Source organism: Amblyomma mixtum, chromosome 3 (assembly GCF_055824585.1).
Source record: "Amblyomma mixtum isolate Tamu chromosome 3, ASM5582458v1, whole genome shotgun sequence".
Taxonomy (NCBI): Eukaryota; Metazoa; Arthropoda; class Arachnida; order Ixodida; family Ixodidae; genus Amblyomma; species Amblyomma mixtum.
Genome location: NC_143014.1, coordinates 218,514,528 through 218,528,999, shown reverse-complemented (window position 1 = coordinate 218,528,999; position 14,472 = coordinate 218,514,528). Strand labels below are relative to the sequence as shown.

At 45.4% G+C, this 14,472-nt stretch overlaps 1 long non-coding RNA gene and 1 other non-coding gene across 6 annotated transcripts in view; both read right to left on the bottom strand.

Annotated features, from left to right (window-relative positions):
* The window catches only part of LOC149353708 (uncharacterized), a 163,702-nt gene that overhangs the window by 128,952 nt on the left and 20,278 nt on the right, over positions 1 to 14,472 (bottom strand). The gene's annotated exons all lie outside the window — the stretch shown is intronic.
* On the bottom strand, positions 11,097 to 11,168 carry TRNAG-UCC (transfer RNA glycine (anticodon UCC)). Its single transcript has one exon. It is a non-coding gene; the product is annotated as a tRNA-Gly (tRNA).

Genomic DNA, 14,472 nt, shown 5'->3' with positions numbered 1-14,472 from the left:
GCGGCTGAATTTCTTTGGAGGAGAAATTCGAGGCCCGTGTACTGTGCGATGTCAGTGCACGTTAAAGAACCCCAGGTGGTCGAAATTTCCGGAGCCCTCCACTACGGCGTCTCTCATATCCTTAGTCGATTTTGGACCTTAAACCCCATAAACCAAACCAATATATATATATATATATATATATATATATATATATATATATATATATATATATATATATATATATATATATATATAGCAAGCAAGGGAAGGGGCATGAGGGGCTCGTTATAGATATGACAGAAGCCAACAGCCACAGAGACCAAGGGGCACAGGGGATTTTTTTAATAATATATTTATTTTGTGGTGTTGATAAATTTAGGATATTACCGAATATGTTATCGCTTAAGGCTAATTGATATATATATATATATATATATATATATATATATATATATATATATATATATATATATCTGTTTTTCAATTTCTGGTGACTATCTTATATTGATTAATCAGCTGCCAAGAAATCTTTGTTGATATATATACAGGGTGTCCAAGCTAATTGGACCAAGATTTATAAAAAAAAACTAAGCGTTCTTCAGAGCTGAAATCGCGTGGATGTTGTAAGGTTTACCTAAAGTTACAGTACTATTTTTTCGGTCCTCCTATTTGAATAATCAGTCGAGATAAATTGATTAAGTGTTTAAATATAGCTTGAAACGTTCAGGCGTCATTAGGAAAGTTGTGGAGCTCCACAAATATTGTCCAACCCAGACACTTCCAACGAGATAGACTTAGCGCGGCCGTTTTCATTCGGGAAAAACGAAGTCCGCGAGGTTTAAAAATACCACGTGACAGCGCGCTTCGTGCGCCCGAATGCACCTAAAGCTTTAAATGCGCCAAAATTACAGCGCCCTCATCCGTGGTTTGCAAAAAAAATCGCTCGCTTCGCGCCTTCTCTTCGCTTAAGAGAAAAGGCTTCAACCTTTGCTCGGCTCTGAGTTAACCGCAGCGGCTGGCGACGGCACTTCGAAAAAGCGCTCCGTCAGCAGCCGCTCGCGGATGTCGCGGAAGAACGCTCTGTCATTAACCGTTTGTTCCGGTGTGATGAAAATAGCAGTTTTTGTTTTCAGTGTTGAAGTCAATGCGGAATAGAAAAAAAATACACACAAAGCATTATCAGATTCTGATACCTTTGCGAGACAGGGCATCATTCGTTATATTTCTACTTCCTTTCCGAGCTCTGCCAACGGCTGGATGCTTGTGAGCTCAACTGTCTATTACTGTCGTGCAAAAGCGCCGAAGTTTGGCCGTGTGCAACCGTGTGCAACCGCTTCGTGCCGTGTGCAACCGCTTCGAAGAATTTGCAGCGCTTAAAGCATGCCGTACTCAAGCGAGCAGAAGGCGAACATGGTTTTAGCCTTGAGAGTGGCACGGGGCGACAAGAGGAAAGCTGCCGAGGTATACCGAAATTGGCAGTGGGGGGACGACCTAGCGCAAATACAATTATGAGGACTTCCTTGACGCTCAAAGAAACAGGTAGCTTCAAGAAGACAGGGCACAGAAAGGGTACCATCAGTGAACAGGCTGAAGGAGACATTTTGGCTTTCATGGCTGCAAACCCTCATGCCAGCGTGCGTGATGTGGGTGCTGAGGTCGGAATTTCAAAGTCGTGAGTGTCAAGAATTCTTGCCAAGGCTGAAATGCATCCGTATCACGTCCAACTGCATCAAAAGCTGAAAGAAAGAGACTTTCAATGTCAGCTTGATTTCGCAAACTGGATCCTGGTGTACAGTGACGAAATACCGGATTTTGTTGACAAAGTGCTCTGGACAGAAGAGGCAACCTTCTCGAGAAATGCTCAAGTCAACATCCATAATGCACATTACTGGAGCGATCGAACCCACACTGGGTGGCAGAGACCAAACACCAGTACCAATGGTGATTCAGTGTGTGGTGTGGTATCGTTGGTGGAAGAATAATTGGCCCAATATTTTTTGACCACGCGCTCACTGCTCTGCGGTACGTTAACGACATCTTGAAAGGCCCAGTAGAAGATTTTCGCTGCGATCATCCCCTTGCGCTTTTAAAGCGAACTTGGTATCAGCACGACGGTGCACCAGCTCACAGCAGTGCCCTTTCCCGAGCCTGGATTAATGATGCCTTCAAACGCCAGTGGATCGGGCGGCATGGTCCAGTGCCCTGGCCTCAAAGGTCACCGGACTTGCCACCTCTTTACTTCTTTTTGTGGGGATATGTGAAAGCCCGCGTGTACCGGAAACCTACAACTATACCGGAAGCACTAAAGACAGAGATTGCTGAGGCCTGCAGCGAAATACCGTGCTGGGTCATGAAGAACGCTACAGCGGACGTGCTGAAAGGGGGCCAATACTGCATTATGGCAGAGGGCGACTTGTTTGAACACATTCTTTAGACGGACATCACAGCGAATGAATCTCTGCAACCGTTATTCATGAAAAGAGCCATCTGTGCGAACCCTTGTACGATGTGGAAAAGGCACGTACAGGCGCGGACAAAAGTAAACGGAGCACGCAACTGTCTTCGAATATTTTTCACGCGTCACCTAACTGAAATTTCCAGCAGTGGTACGCGCATGCTGGTGGCGGAGGTTGGTGGGCTTTCTTGTAGACAAACAACGCTTCTTCATCACCAATGGAGAAAGCGTGATTGCACTTCGAACGCAATACCGTGCTCCGTTTACTTATGGCCGCGCCTGTACGTACTACGAAATCACAAATTCCCTGCCGAGAAGGAATGGCCAGGAAATTAAAGCAGCCTTCTGTTTCCATTTACAATTTTCCCTTTGTGAAAACCAGCGTGATTCACACGACGTTATCAAGCTTGTTATAATGCGTCTTTGCTTGTTGAGGTCTTGCCCCCAAATTCTAACTCAAGAAATTTTCACTGTTCCTGCACATGCATTTTTCTAGCCCGAGAGCACAATTATCGCCGCAGAAACGGGAGCCGCGCTTTCAACTGCCTCCCGAACCCACTGGCGCTTTTCTTGGAAGCAAGCGCAACACGTAGCTCTGTCGGTCGTGGGCAGACGAGAGGCGCGAAGTGGGCAATGGTTTTCACAAAGCACGGATGAGGGCGCTGTAACTGCGGCGCATTCGGGCGCTCGGAGCGCGCTGTCACGTGGTATTTTCAAAACTCCGCGGGCTTTCGTTTTTATCGAATAAAATTTACCACGCTGACTCTAACTCGTTGGAAGCGCCTGGGTTGGACAATATTTGTGGAGCTCCACAACTTTCCTATTGACGCTTGAATGTTTCAAGCTATATTTAAAAAGTTAATTTATCTCGGCTAATTAGTCAAATAGGAGGACCGAAAAAATAGTACTGTATCTTTAGATAAACCCTAATAACATCCACGTGATTTCAGCTCTGAAGAACGCTTAGTTTTTTTATAAACCTTGGTCCAAGTTAGCTGGGACACCAGGTATATATAGAGGGCTTCCTCGGAATCCCGATCTCTGGGTGGAGGTCGGGCGGAAGCCGTTAAAGTCACTCAGCACAGCACTTGGTTTCGTCTTGTGATACATGTATACACAGGAATCAGTTATCACCAAATATGAAAACTGGAGCGTGCCAGCACTAAACAGGTTGTCACCTGAAGTATAAAATCGAAGCAAAGTTACAAAAAGCCACCACAGGTTAAGAAAGTATAACTTCTGAAAACATAGTCACTGAGATGCGTGTCATGCACGTCTTGATATCCCCACCTTACGCCTGTCGCTTCTTCGAAAGAAAAAGACTGGTAGGAGGTTATTCCTAGGGCTATAATGAATAAAATAATTTTCAGGCCGAAAGTTGGGCTAACAACTAGGCCTTTAAAGAAATGGTCAAATGGTAGTGGCAAGGACTAATGAAAACAAGGTATTCTTAAGGATTATTGAATGCGAGACATGCAGAAAACCGGAACAGTAAGTGACGTCATTTGGAGCTTATGGGCTGACGGAGCTTCGGAGCTTACGGGAGCGTTCTCCGCAGTGGCATCTCAAAATAGTAGTTATATGGCTTTAATTAAGCGAAAAACTTTGCAGCTAAAAAGACGAAAACATAAATTTAAGGTCAGGCCCGCGTTTAGGGGCGCTTGAAATTCCAAATTGATTCCTGCTATGAAGTACGTCGTAGGGGAGACCTCGGGAGAATTTCGACCACCTAGCGTTCTTTAACGTGCTCTGATATTGCAATGTACGCGAGCCTCATCCATCGAAATGCGACCGCCGCGGCCAGGTTTCAACCTGCGTCTTTTGGGTCGATAGCCGAGCACCATAACCACTGAGTTAAGCAGCATAAGAGCGGCAAGTCCACGAGGTCTATATACAAGGCGTCCCAGCTAACTTTAGCCAGGATTTAAAAATATGCCGCTGCACTCTAAGACGACGCGGACAAATAAATGTTTCTCGCTATTGTATGAAGCAAGTCACACTTTTTGTATTCTGCTGATTGCATTATTAGTCGAGATTAATTAACCAACTTTGAGAGCAATGAAGATAGGCGAAAAATTCTAGTGAGACAATTGTAGAACGGTAAAAAAAAAAACGTCCGACTGTACAGCTTATGACTTTACATCTATTACATATTAGCTTTTTTTCGCTCGCTTCAGACCCCACCGAAATGCGAAAAAATACCTCGTGGCATGCCTGCTTGCGCGCCGCGATTGCAGTGCCCTCAAACATAGATCATTTAGGCCGGGGAGCTGCCACTTAAAACGCGACATGGCAGGGACGCAGCAGCTGGCTGTGCGAATTACTCCAACGATATGCTTCCCTCGCAGCGGCTCATGATAGCGATAAGCGGACGCAGCGCTTATCGCTTGCGCTGGCGGAAATTCCACAGCCAGCGCCTGTGTCGCAGCCCTGTCACCTCTTCAAAGGCAGCACAACTGGCCAAATGCTTGTTCGTTTGTAGGCGGAACGTTTGAGAGCGCTGCAATTGCTGCGCACAAGCGGACATGTCGCGGTATTTTCTTTCTATTTCGTGGGCATCTGAAGTGAGTGAAAAAAAGCAAATACGTAATGGATTGTAAGTTAGAAACTACTGAATTGGAGGTGTTTCGGAGCGTTCTACAGCTTGCTCTTGGGAATTTTTCGCCTATCTTTGTTCCTTGCGAAGGTTGTTAATTAATCTCGATTAATTATGGGTTCCAGCACAATAAAAAATAGTGCGACTTGCTACATACAATATCCAGCAACATGCGCTTGGATGCGTCATCTGAGAGTGCTGCGGCATATTTTTAAATCCTGCATAAAGTTAGCCGGAACACGTTGTATAACGGCACGTCGTTAAGGGATTCTTGGTTCTTCGATCAGCTCGCGCAGTGCGGCAAAATAAATCTCCCACGTGACCAAGCAGTGCCATCATGTCTATATGAAAAATGGGGCTGTCGGGAGGCACTAGAGAAATTAAATGGTGATTTGGACTGCAAACTCGCAAATAAAAATTTATATTTCTGTGTGAACGTTGTGTAACTGTAGACGTGCGGGAGCACATTCACTAATTCTGCATACAATCGAGTTATACCAGAAACATAATTCGCAACCAAACTCGACTGCTTTCGGAACGCCAAGTATGCCTTGGGAAAACGATGAAAACCAGAAAGAAAAAAAGACATCATTCATTCTATTTTACAGCGACAGCTGTTAATTAAGGGCCGTTTCCTGGGTTTCATGCCATGGTAGTAGTTGTAGTAGTAGTACTCAGAGTAACTGGTGTGTGACTGCCACCGGAACCACCTGGAAGTCGGTTACCATGAAAGGAGGATGATGATATTACGAGAGGGAGGAATCCGCATCCGCAGGGTGAAGGCCATGGGGACCATCCGAAGAATGGTTACCGTGGAAGGGGTCGGCAAAGCAGGGGAGAAAGCGGAGTAACGTTGCATGTTGCGTGTGCGACACCTGCGGCGAGATGCGCCGCTCGAGAAGAGGCTCAGAGAGCCCGCGGAACAGCGAATTGGAGAGGAGCGCTGTTCTGAAACAAAGAGTTTGTAGGAAGAACTACAAAGATTGTTCTTCAAATATATAGTCGGATACAACTCAAGAACGCAGCGGCAGACGGTTTTCCTCAAGTTTTGTCACGACCTTGCAACCCACCCTCCCGAGGATGCTCACTGTCGGTCCGAATGCTCAAACGCGATGAGTCATGGTAGCCACGAAGAGGGTAAAAAAAAACAAAAAAAAACAGCAGTTGTGAACACTTGGTCAGGTCCGAGCCGTCCTGTATTACTCCGCTAGCCAACTGCAACAGGGACCGAAACCAGCTGTTTAATGTTTTGCTTTATTAAACAAGCCAGGTATAAGAATTCTACAGCTTATGTTTTTTTTTTGTTCTTGTGACTAGCTTCTTGTTAGGTAACAGGAAAGGTTTGAACAACGGACTACTTTTTCGTCATGGAAGAATTCTGGGCTGCAGTCCCGAATGTGGGCGCACCTTCACTGCAGATTTAGTTGTATCCGACTATACATCAGCTTTAATAAGTAACGACAAGTTCTTGCTCACCCAGCGTCCAGTCCTGCGCGGTCAGAGTCGTCCGCCATGTTCTTCCTAATTCGGCTGGTACGGTTGTAAGCATCCGAGTTGTGCGTTAATGGGAGGCCTTGTACAGTCACGGTTTCGCCGTCCCGGACAGAGAACATTATGGTGAAAGAGCTAGGCACTGACAAGAAGCGCAGCTTGCCAATAGTGCTCTCCAGGTTTAATTTACGTGCTGTTTTGGCCGCAGACGATCCGGGCGGCGAAAGTGCGTGGCGTGGCGGCTGATTTCCCGGACCAGTTCTGGAATTCTGTATCCCTTGTACGCTGCTATTCATGCTATTTTCAACACAGTAGCTGCAAGAAACTCTTCTGAATGGTGTGTCACCTCGTGCGGTTACGGAATGGTAGAAATAGCAGGCGTTTATATCCGCACAGGCTTCACGACTTACCGAAGTCTGCGCAGAGAATGGAATGAGACAAGGAACAGCATGAGCTCTGCTAGCATCTATAGATTTATTGTTAGCGAAACAACTACAAACAGTTGAAAACAAGCAATAAAAGAAATAAATATGAACATATTAGCCAGCGGAACCATATGCAGCTTCACAACCTCAAGTTTCAAAAAGCATTTGGACAGCTTTCGGATCATCAGAGGTGTACGACCAGCGAACATAAAAAGGAATGCTATAAATTTGTGCGATAATAAATGTTTCACGAAAATTGGTCCCAGCTGTGAAGGACAGCCGTGACCTGTTCTTTATTGCAGCGAAGACACACATGGATAGCTGCTTATTAAAGGTCATCGTCTTGCAACGAGGCACATGGCATCGCCATCTTGGACAACAAGCTAGCTGGATTACGTAAACAAGTCAACGGTTCTTATCAGGAGATGGCTTGCCTCAAGAAGCATGAGGCTCGTTTTGTACAATGCCAGGAGGGCGTATATGCGCGACATTCCTGTCCCGTGCGGCGCACTTCACGCATGTCATCCCTTTCATTTTCGAATCGAGCTAGCTACAGGGCGAACAGAAACGTAAACGAAAGAACACATAATGAAAAAGACGTGCGAAAAAGAAGCTCTTCTGCTTCTTTTCAAAAACGATATTGCACATAACTGGTAGAATTAAGAACGCCGTGCCGAATTTTCGAAAGATTCAGAAGGTAAACCACTGCTCAAAAAAGACACTTACATCAGATGCTGTGCAACTATCTATAGATGCATGACAAGTAGATGCGTCATTAGAAGGCAAGTAGGCACGTTTTTCAGGACCAACACAGGAACTACTGGTCCTGTTTGACCGCAAGCATTAATCCATTTATTAATCACGAACAGCATTTTTGTTATTGCCACTACGTCGTTTTTGTAGACATGCACATTCCGAGGGACGTTCAGAACGCAAGCACAAAAAAGACTGTAAAAAAACTTTGTGTGTCTAATATTTCCATAACTCAGGCGATCTACGAGCAAAATAAAGCAAATATGCCTCATTTTCAATTATAGTAGCTACGAACTTCGTGCACGTTTCTCACACACTGAAACGAAACTGAACTCACGAACTTCGCACATCCAAGCGCACCACACGGCATGCATATCTAGCAGGCATGAATATAGTGGAGACTGTTGCATCTCGTTACGCGGTTGAAAAATATCCCAGGTTGAGTTCAGAGCCGCAAACATTGCACACAAGGCAAGTACACTAATTGAGAAATGCAATTCTAAGTCCTATAAGTCGTCGATAAACTTTGTTTTGAGCATTCCCGGTTAGTTACGCGGCCGACACCAGCCGACGCCGGTGAGCAGACGCCAATGCGGGCAGGCGTTCCTGATTTCTTCACTATCAAGTTCTTTTACTGCCCGAATATTGCTTGCCTTGAAGATGAAGTGCCTGTGTCCTCAGCAGCGAGGCGGGTAATGCACCAGAGTGCATACTCAACTTCGATTCTTCGCTTTCAAAACCACTCACCCGTACACAGCATCCTGCTCCTTTCTTCAGCGTGGAATAAGCCTAATACCTTCACTTTTTAGTTTGCTATGAGGAAGTTCGCGCCGAAATTTCAAAACAGGTGGCCCCTACATGTGCATTGGACGCTCATAAGTCGATGGAAACAAGCGTATTTACGGTGGACAAATTTTTCAGGCATAAAAATCATAAAATATGACAGCTTACGTATACGAAACGACTGAGAGACTTTGAGACACATCGCTTTAGGAAGAACATGGCGTACGGAAGAAAATCCAAAACCGGAAGTGGGCGCTGTTCAAGACTAAGCGTTGGTAGCGCCGCAAACGTTTTCGCTGCTTAGCACACCTGATGTAGCGCCTTTAGAAGACAGCTACAGCGAAAGTGGATGCGGCTGCCAGTCACTATGTCCGCTCATCTATGCTCCTGGTTTGGTTTGGTTTATGAGGTCTTAACGTCCCAAAGCGACTCAGGCTATGAGGGACGCCGTAGTGAAGGGCTTCTGAAATTTCGCCCGCCTGAGGTTCCTTAACGTGCACTGACATCTCACAGTAGACGGGCCTCTAGAATTTCGCCTCCAATGAAATTCAGCCGCCGCGGCCGGGATCGAACCTGCGTCTTTCGGGCCAGCAGCCGAGCGCCATAACCCCTGAACCACGGCGGCGGGGTAAAATAAGGGTCACAGTGGGCATCAGTGCACAAGGTGCATACAAGTCGCGCGAAGGCGAACGAATCACATAGACCGGAGTCAACAGACTGTTATAGGAGCCGTTTTTTTTCTTAAGCATTTTCCTCCATTAAAGTCGAGCACCTGGCTGGAGGGATGCTTGTACCCTTTAATAAACTGGTGGGCACCCGGCGGCTCTGGGAATCGAACCCAGAACGTCCCGCATCAGAGGCGGGTGCTCTGGACACCAGGCCACCGCTGCGATTATGCTGCTGGCAAAAAGTCCGTATTACGGGTCACTTCGCAGACACTCCTTCTTTGACTATCATATAACGCGTAACGTACCTTTAAGTGTACAATGCGAGAGCATTAGAAATCCCTTCCGCTCATGTACTCGTTCTGTGTAGCCTAGGTTCTGCGTACATGTTCGCACATGGCGAATTGGTGATTCTCTACTATATATTCATAGATCGCAGGGTGTCCTCATGCCACTCCTGGCGCAATGCTGCAGTGGTCAAGCAATGCGCCACTGGCCCGGCGGGCGGCTGTCTCAAGCGCAGCCACTGGTGGGGAATGTGAGACTCACGTTGCTCTTCCCGAGCAACCTCGCGCGACCAATCATTAACTATTACCTGCCACATAGGGCACTTCTCTCACAAGCCATTTGGCTGCGTTCTCCGCCTCCAACGGCGAGAACATTTTGATGACGCCATAAGATCACGTGACCTAGATGGCAGGTGGGTCACCTGCCTTTTCGCTCCAAACGACGACGCCGGATTACCTGCAGAATGGGAGCCTTCGCGCTACCTCGTTAATATTGTCTCGAGTTACACAGTGCTAACCAGCCTACGTTTTTTTTTTATTTGCCATATCAGCATTGTTAATAAAGGTCTTATCGGTGCCTTATATTGGCCCTGGCAAATCTTGGTCGCAGAGGTTGGATAACTGATCAATTTATCAATTTCTTTTCACCATTTCAACTTCTCCCTTTTTCGCAACGTCTTTTCTTGTTCCTATGAGCGTGAATGTAGGCAAGCTTCAGGGACAAAAGTGAGTCGCTACTTCAAGGATACTGATTGTTAGAAAATTTTGAAACACTCACTGCCATCACTGGCTGCTGCCCATGGTGCACATCTGATGGTATAACACACAGACTTAACATGAACGGCGGCCGTTAAGGGCTTGGAAACTTTACTGCGAACAACACGCGGCTTGGCTAGTTGCTGCTGAAGATAAGTTGCGGTGCTCCTTTGTGTGCATGACACTGTTGATTTGGGAAGCGCTGCAGTATGAAGCAGCGCGCAATATATTATTGCTCGCGCAGCCGGCGAACATAAAAGAGAAACATACCCTTAGGCGCGAATTCATTTTCAACGAATTTTTTTCTAAATATTGAAGCTCTTTATAGCTTCCTGTTTTTCACAGAGGGAAATGGTTTAACCATGCTAATCATTCATCATAATCATCATAAGCCTGACTGCGTCCAGTGCAGTGCAAAGGCCTCTCCCATATCTCTCTAATTAACCCTGTCATTTGCCAGTTGTGGCCACCCTATCTCCCGCAAACTTCTTAATCTCATCGCTTGCATTCTCTTGGAATCGTCATTCGTTGGAATTATCGTTCAGTGTCTATCAAATTACTTCGTCGCTAGCCCACATTTAAAACGTCACCTTTCGAGTTATTTGTTTAAAAAACTGACACGAAAGCTGATTCATTACTCCGTTTTTTTTTTCTTTTCAAGCTTAAAAGGTTAAAATAAAATGGGTTAGCCCCTCAAATTTCACGCAATCCACTTCAGATGCATGATTGCTTATAACACAAGAGATAACTGTAAAGTGTTATTTCGTGCTAAAACACCACACTTGAAGCGCGAATGCAAGCTGCGTTCTCCTCTCTGTTCGAGAAACGCCATTGCCTCTTGATATAACGCTGTGTGTGACGCCCAATTTCCTTCACACAGTCAAACTGAAAAAAAAAAAAATATGCGTCGGCCGGGAATCGAACCCGGGTCAACTGCTTGGAAGGCAGCTATGCTAACCACTATACCACCGACGCAGACATCTCATCCCGATACACCAACGCTATTTGAAGTCTGCGAAGGCTATAAAAACAACAATAAAAACGGCAGCTGTTCGGTAGCTGGACCGGTTGCACCCCGCCGCGTGTGTCCGGCTTCGTGCGTTGCTTCTGTTGCTTTCTTGTTTTGTCTGTTTCTTTCTGCGAACACAATTGCGCTTACGAGCACTTCCTTGTAGCAACAGCTGCTTTCTCTTGCACCGCTCTTGACGGCAGCGTGCAAGAAAAAAAGAACGTGAAGAAAATTTCTTCTTTGTGCGTAGCGATTCTTTCGATCGCTCCACAATAGATTACGTATATACCGCATGGTGTGCCCGCGCTGAATTTACATACCTTTATTTTCTTCCCACAGCGCTTCTATATTATTGCGAAAGCAATACTACTTGCACTTTCACGCCGTTGCCGTGACGCGGCGGTGACCACCATTGACCTTCATTTCACCTTGATTGCATTAGATTGGATTATATTGGATTAGATTGGATTGCATAGGAGTGGATTGGATTGCATAGAAGTGGATTGGATTAGATTAGATTAGCTTACATTATATTAGATTAGATCAGATTGCAGTGGAGTGTATTGCATTGGAGTGGATTGGATTGGAATAGATTGGATTGGATTGCATTTAATTGGATTGGTTTGGATTGGATTGGATTATATAACCGATGCATCACCACAAATCTAACCACAAGCACCACCACCAGCTACACTACCAGCTGTACCATGGTGTACGTACAGATATTGCTTTCGCAATTACCTGGCTTAACCAAGCTAAGCCACAGCGAATTTTTTTCTCGAGGGTGCAATTTGAGGTACGGCTGGCTAACCTCCCAACCGCACCGCGATGTATGTAGTTTTGCACATTGGAAGGTTACTACTTTGTTTTTATAGCACATTTACGGCGATTTAGTGAGTTTTCTGTGCAGGCAGTCTCTTACTTGCAGCGAAATTTTCCGTATATTTTAATGCGAGGAATTTCTTTTGCTAAACACTTCTTAACAGCGGAACATGCTGCTCGTGTGATTTGTCAAGATCGCTATGAATAATGTAAGCGCAAATACAAACGGATGACACCTGCACGATGAACAAATTGAAAAGGCAAGGACTCGCTTACAACTTGTTTATTTCAGGCTATGGCCTTTAAATGCAGTCCACTCTTGCATATTCACTCTATGATCCCGCGATTCCATACACTGAGCTCTGCCATCGGCAAAGTAAAAAAAGTGTTGTCGCTTTTGAATATGGCGCCAGATCTTTCGCTGATAAAAGTCATGCATGCTTTGTTTACAATGTAGAACTTTTCCTTGACCTCATTTTCGAAATGCCTTTCTATGGTCGATGACTCACTCATTGTTTCGAGGCTTTCGGCAGGAAACTTCACCCTGGTATGCTGCATTTGTTTTGAGGTGACTGCTGATGACAAATATAGTCAAGAGTTCAACAGAATCCTGTCTAGATAAGGGGAAGCATATTGGGAAATCATCATGATGACAAATATAGCCTCTAGCTAGCGTATCTTATACCAGAACACTCTTGGTCTCCGGGTTAAGGGACCTCATTCCTTCGCAAATATTTTATCTTCTTGTTTCCCAGCTCTCGTATTTGGGTGTCGGAAAAAATGTCCCCAGAATATACGCCCCAGGAAAAACGTTCCCGAAAAAAAGTCCGCTGAGGAAGCGCCAGCAAGGAAAAAAAATTCCCCAGGTGCATAATTACCGAAACAGTAAATTCTCTTGTAACCGACTTCAACCGACTTCACAGAAAGTTGTTCTATTCATTGGACTGTCCCTTCACTTCTGATAGATGTAAGCATGAAGCAATTTACAGTATCAGCTCATACTAGGATAAGTTAGAGCAGGAAATGCCAAGAAAATCCACACCAAAAAGCACTTCCGTCAGTGACTTCTTTGAAGCGCCCAACAATAAACAGGCGCACTTACCCTCAACCACTCTCTTTCCGCCACTCTTTCTTTTTATCGACACCCCACGATGGGTGCGTGATAGTAGGGGTAGTGTGAATGTACAGGCGGGATTATACTTAAAGTGGACTGTCGGCAACTGCGTGGCTGAGTCACTTATTTCAGCGATTATGGCTCTACCACTGTTCCATGAGATCAGATCCTCCAAATATTTCAAAAGTGATTGGGACACTGATCGCCACTCTATTCGGGACCCTTCAGGGTACTCAATGACAGCCATTGTGTTTGTCACAACACCAGCCGGGGATGAGCTTCCGGAAACTGTTCGTAGTTCGTTGTCACTTTCATGCCGATGGGCGCAATCACTGTAGCGTACAATGTTGCACGATTGCTGTTCCTGTGTCCTCCGCCAAGAGTGGCCGAGTGGGCACTCCCCATCGCACGGGGATAAATGAGGGTCTTTCGCCGGAAAGTTACTATTTTTTTGCTCTGTTTGCCCGCCTATAGGTGCCACGAACATATCTTGCGCCAAAGGAGTTTAGCATTTCTCGGGCATTAGGCATTAAGCTCTTGGGAAACGGTCCACAATTAAAGCACTTCCGCATCCATTATGTTTAACACGGCACCCGTGGGCACAAGTATTCAGTTTAGAGCGCACTTCATACCAGTACTGCACGTAGTGCAAAATAATTCTTTTCTGGGCACACAAAGACGACACATTATGACAAAAGACAAAGGACTTGCGCTCCGTCCTGTCTTCCTTGTCTTATTGTGTCGTCTTTGTGTGCGCGAAAAACATTCTGAGAATGAACCAAATAGGCCCACAACGTATATTAGTGTAAAATAAGCTGAGCACCGGGAAAGCTTACGCCCATTAGAAAACCGGTGAGTATCAAGCGGAACTAGGGATCGAACCCACCCTACTGCTGGCGAATGCTGCAATCAGGGGGGGGGTTACATGTCGTTTAGTGGCACCTGTTTGGAGACATTTTTTCCCAATTCGAAATGGGGAATTTTTTTTTCCGGGCAATTTTTTTGTAGGTTAAATTTTCGGGGTACATTTTATCTGGGTTAGATTTTTCCAGGAACAGGTTTTTCTCTTACTTTCTTGTAATTACAGAAGCCTGGCTGTCCAGTGACACTGAGTCCAGTGTCTGCTTTCCACTAACTTTTCAGTTTTTCATAATATGTGCTTTAAAACAGGGTTGAAGTAATAAGAACCTGGACTGGAGTGCTTATTGTCCTTGACATGGCCTGCTTAGAGTTCTCATCATTGTGGCCTGGAAGATATTGAAGAATCACTTTGGCTAAAAGTTAGTTTAACTCGACTTCATGAATGCTAAATGGGAGCTTTCAACATTCATGCC